Here is a 5,816-nt window from a genome sequence, read left to right on the forward strand (position 1 = left end):
CTCATACATGTCGTTTCTAATATCACGTGTTTTAACAGCTCCGAAACGAGTTTAAAAAACACGTGATATTAGCTATTAGGTGTTACATAAAACAGATGTCTGCCTCAATATAAAACAAAAACAAACATCGTGCACGGTAGTACACGTGATGATTCTGATTCAATCACAGAATTCATCATCCTAACCTACTATCCTCTGTATGAATTGGAGGGTGGTGTGAGCTTTTAAGTTATGACACCAGACTGTAACCTTCCGCCTAATCTAGCTTAAAAAGGCGAGAAGAGGAGGGGGTGTGTGTGTGTTTACACTAGACTCTGGCATTCCTCCTAATCTATTTTACCAAATTAAGGAAGAAAAGGGTTAAGACAAAATTTACCTTTTTGCCAAATCTAATTTATTAAGTCAAATTATTATTATTAACACAATATAAAACCACTGAAGATGCTGTAATTACTTTCTTCAAAATAAGCCGTATTTGGTCTAGTTTTATTTTAACACGTAGAAACTAAATCTAGTTTTGGCGTTTTATTTTAACACGTAGAAACTAAATCTAGTTTTGGCGTTTTATTTTAACACGTAGAAACTAAATCTAGTTTGGTGTTTTATTTTAACACGTAGAAACTAAATCTAGTTTGGTGTTTTATTTTAACACGTAGAAACTAAATCTAGTTTGGTGTTTTATTTTAACACGTAGAAACTAAATCTAGTTTTGGCGTTTTATTTTAACACGTAGAAACTAAATCTAGTTTTGGCGTTTTATTTTAACACGTAGAAACTAAATCTAATTTGGTGTTTTAATTTAACACGTAGAAACTAAATCTAGTTTGGTGTTTTATTTTAACACTTAGAAACTAAATCTAGTTTTGGCGTTTTATTTTAACACGTAGAAACTAAATCTAGTTTGGCGTTTTATTTTAACACGTAGAAACTAAATCTAGTTTCGTGTTTTATGTTAACACGTAGAAACTAAATCTAGTTTGGTGTTTTATTTTAACACGTAAAAACTAAATCTAGTTTCGTGTTTTATTTTAACACGTAGCAACTAAATCTAGTTTGGTGTTTCAATTTAACACGTAGAAACTAAATCTAGTTTGGCGTTTTATTTTAACACGTAGAAACTAAATCTAGTTTGGCGTTTTATTTTAACACGTAGAAACTAAATCTAGTTTGGCGTTTTATTTTAACACGTAGCAACTAAATCTAGTTTCGTGTTTTATTTTAACAGAAAAAATATTTTAAAATGTGTATATTTTTTTTGAGGAAACAGGAGGTAAAATGGATCCATTCAATATCAGAAATGTTGAATGCGTTTCTAACAACATTCAAAAAAATTATACAGGATGTGTCAACATTTTGGACAATCGTGTAAATACAGAAGGTCCATGAAACCACTGATAAGAGTCGACAGTCAAAAGAGACCAGCCTTCGTTAAATCTGTCTATCACAAACTGTCCTTCAATCAACCTTTTCTTCGGAGACCTGCCTTCAAACATCCCATAAAACCCCCGAGCTTACAGCTAAACAACCAAAAACTGGGGGAGGAGGGGGGATGTAAGCGTGTGTTTGAAAAAAGTAGCCACATTTTTGTTGTTTTTATTATTATTATCAATTCTTCGACTCATTTTATAATATGTAAAATAATTGTTACTGTGGCCTCCAACTAACAACATAGCCTAGGGTGGCCTAGTGGTTAGCGAGCAAGACTGTAAATCCGAGGATCCACAAAAAAATAAAAAATAAATAAAATCAGAAAACTAGCTCTACATTTTTGTGTCATTGGTGGGTTATTAGAGTGACGGTCAAATCCCACTGTTTAATTAGAGTAGCCCACGAATTAGCAGTGGGTGTTGTTGACTAGCTATCTTCCCTCCCTCTAGTCTAGAATTTCTAAATTAAGGACGGCTCGCGAAGATAGCCCTCAAATAGCTCTGCGTGAAATTCGATAACAACAACTGAGGTCAAGTATTTTTTGTCAAATTTTATAATATTTCATATTATAATCTGTCACGGTAGTAATATACCGTTTCTTTCAAAGCGTTTCATGACGGAAACGTCTGCAAGTTCGCAGCTGTGCCTTACGCCTATACGCTATTTGAAAAGAATCCTGAATTTTTCAGAGCAATACGTTCGGACAAGTTCGGGTATTAGAGGATGAAGACGTATTATTTAACGTAAATGAAGAATTTTAAGAAAACGTAAATTACGCCTTGTCGATGTTCTGATCTAGTGTATGACAACTTATAGGTTTGAAAGGTAACACAGTGAAGAATGCGGATGTGAACTACTGCAAGTTGATTCTTTTAGAACGTGTAAAAACAGCGTAAAGTATCTTATTTAAGAATTTCTGAAAATCAGGAAAACGAAACACTGGAGACGTATACTGGTCAAACACTGGAGAGAAAATCATTAAGATTGATTCCATGGAATATATCATCTAGAAGGTTAGTGGAAATAAAACCACAAAGGAAGATTGGAAGTTAAGACAGAAAAAAAAATTGGTAACTGCTGACGTAATAACGAAAAGTAAAGCAATTTATTGGAGAAAAAAACATTGAATAGTAACGGAAAAAAATTGTCGGGCTCGTCCGGGATTTGAACCCGGGACCTCTCGCACCCTAAGCGAGAATCATACCCCTAGACCAACGAGCCACATGATGTATCCTCAATACGATATGAATATGTATTATATATTTCACGAAGATACAAATGCTGCAGACGTTAGTAATCCTTCTCATAACAAAAAAAGAATTTATTTATTTCATACTAACTCTTCACCGTTCATAATCTTACAGAATAATTATCTTATATGTAGCGATCAAGTTTATATTTATATCGATCATCCTGATCGTTATAAATGTATTCTGTTTATATTAACTCAAGAAATAAATCTTCGACTGCTACATTAACAAATCGATCGTGGTTAAATAGGATGCGCCGAATTCCTAGAGTTGTGATTTAACTGAATTGTATGCGAATAAATACATACGATTCAAAATGTCCACTGACAGTCCTAGTGGCCCCCAGTGGCACAGCGGTATGTCTGCGGACTTACAACGCTAGAAACCGGGTTTCGATACCCGTGGTGGGCAGAGCACAGATAGCCCTTGCGTAGCTTTGTGCATAATTAAAAACAACAACAGTCCTAGCGAAGGTCGCGATATCCGGAGGCATTTAACAACAGTATTTTTTGTTTACGTTTTCAATGCTGAAACAGGAAATTTATAAACCTTAGTTATCATTGTAGGTTGTGCAAGTCTCAGATGGGTGCCACTCTCTTTATGTAAGGTAATTGTTTTGTTTGTTTAAGCGCAAAGTTACGTAATGAGCTGTCCACTCCGTACCAACTGCGAGAATCAAGCCCCAATTTTTAGCGTTATAATCCCACAAATTTATCGCCGAGTCTCCAGTGTGCAAGTAATATATTAACTATGTACTTTTGGTCTAACAAGGGGTGTTCATTTGTACGTGTTGGTAATTTCCTGACCATTGTCTAGTGAGAGGGCCAGAGCTGACGAGAGGGTGGCAAGGGGGATATTGGGATATTCCAAAGCCTTAGGACAAAATAAACCTTTTTACTTCTTTCTAATATTTTTATGCACTGCAGATGGCGCTTTATCTTGGACATTGAAGTGGCATAAATAGCTTATTAAGCAGAAGAGAAGCGAACAAATATATGATCTGAAAACATTTAACAAAAAATGGGAAGTAAACAGATGACCACTCATTGTATTAGTTTCGTTTTTTTTCCTGGAGACTTCGTTTAAGCTTGTTTATTATTAATGATGACAATGGTAACGTTCGGTAGCTGGTTGTTCGCTAGCCTATGCACGGAAGTAACCAGGCTTATGTTACAATATGTGTGGCTGTTTTCAACTTTAGTTTGCTGGCCTGGGTTATGTAATATAAAAGGTATCTCGGTTACATTTGTAATTTTTTATTTTCAATTTTACAGTTGTTTCATTTTACTTTTAGTACAAGTTATTAATGGTTTGATTCATTGAATCCTAACACTTCCAGTTATTCTTCCTGCTTACTTTGCCTAGTGTCATTGTTGATCATACGAATATGACTTCGATGTCATGTATAAAGTGATTTAAAATTTAATAAGACTTGTATAAGCACAACAACCACTGAGTCTGAAGCATGTATTTCCAATGGTTTTAGGAAAAGAGTTACTATAACATTATGGTTATTAACAGTGTATTTACTTTCATTGGTACCATTATTCAAATTAAAATTTGATTGAAGTTCTGCGCTTAATGAGAAGTAGTATTACCGTTCTAACGTTCTTTTCGTTTTGCACTTCTTCCCCCTTAGGTAATTAATTACCTGGTCCTGTTAAAAGCCCAAATTTAATTAATGATTTTAGCAATTATATTGTTTGTATAACACATTAGGCCTTCATACTAAAATTATGAATGGGGCTAAGAAATATGGCAACAATAAAGTATTAACTTATACTTAAAAATATCAGTTGAATACTTTTTGAAATGTCATCTTATTTAATACGAAAGTCGATGTGGAAAAGTAAATTATATATATGTATATATACACACACCATCTATATTAAACGTGTGATCTACATAATAACCCAAATTCGTTATCTTCAGTTTCAAATTTGTCCAACTTACAAATTAGTTCAAATAATTCTGCAATACTTTAGACGCAACATATTAAAATACAGCTAGAAATACTGAAAAAATCCCATAGCACCACAGCGTTCACTTTGACACAAGTTTTAGGCCTAATTTCATAAAACGCAATATAGGTTAATACTAATCTTACCTCTGCTTAACACTATTAGAATGTGTTCTGTCGTTGAGCGGGCTCTTTTGGATTTATTAATTCGTAAAAATAATTCCATCTTTAGTCCACGTATGGATAACGAATTAAATTTATTCCTTCTATTTATTCCTTTTATTATTTATTTCTTATATTTACAAATTACAGGAAGTGTTCACTTTGACACAAAGTCTAAGCCTAAGTTCACAAAACGTTCCAACAGAAATTGTAATACCGATGTTACCTATGCCTAACTTAAATGATAAACTATATTATAATATTTAGTTGAATTGACTCGATAGTTCGCTATTAATACTGAATTAAATCACTTATCGATTACTTCACTTAATGGGTGTGATTACTCGTATTTATATGGAAGTTTGTAGTCTTTTTTTCCATATACTCCACGAAGCTTCTCGATTCTTATCTTTTCAAGTTTCCTAAACTTCCTCGAGGATGTTACGCTTGCTTACGTGTATAGCTAAGTTTGTGAGTTTTTCTACTCGTAGTAAGGTTCTATCGTGTGGTGTTGGCGCTCATTTTGTGAATATCTTTAAAGCTCAACTTAAAGCTAAAATTTATTTGGTTTTCTTACGGTTTCGGCTACAAGACAACCTGTCGGACTTCTACAGTATCTAGAGCGAATCTGGGCAATTTGATAAGTGAGGGTCGACAAGATTAAATGCGTAGTTTTCTACTATTATTTGTTATCGTTTAAGTTTTATTAAGTTTTATATTATTTTTATTTTTTGTTTATTACTACTAATTTTCTGTGTGTGTGTGTGTACTTCAGGTAAATATTCTTGTCTTTTTTACTATACAGGTATGTACAGTCATTTTCATGATATGTCTTGTATCTTTGATGTATTTTTGTTTATATGAGGGTGGATTAATAAAGAAAAAACCTATATTCTAATGGTAGGAATTTAAAAAATATCGCGGAAAAGATAAAAAAAGTGAGGACAGATCGAAAGAAACGTAAAAAATAGTTTATTAATATTGTTACGACAGCGGAGGTCACGTGGCTCTGGTAA

The 5,816-nt window shown here is 33.4% G+C and overlaps 1 non-coding gene across 1 annotated transcript; it reads right to left on the bottom strand.

The window, feature by feature from the left end:
- Nucleotides 1–2,577: 2,577 nt before the first annotated feature.
- Nucleotides 2,578–2,649, bottom strand: Trnap-agg. The gene has a single exon. It is a non-coding gene; the product is annotated as a tRNA-Pro (tRNA).
- Nucleotides 2,650–5,816: the final 3,167 nt, after the last annotated feature.

The sequence above is a fragment of the Limulus polyphemus genome, unplaced genomic scaffold (assembly GCF_000517525.1).
Source record: "Limulus polyphemus unplaced genomic scaffold, Limulus_polyphemus-2.1.2 Scaffold2372, whole genome shotgun sequence".
In the NCBI taxonomy this organism is placed as follows: Eukaryota; Metazoa; Arthropoda; class Merostomata; order Xiphosura; family Limulidae; genus Limulus; species Limulus polyphemus.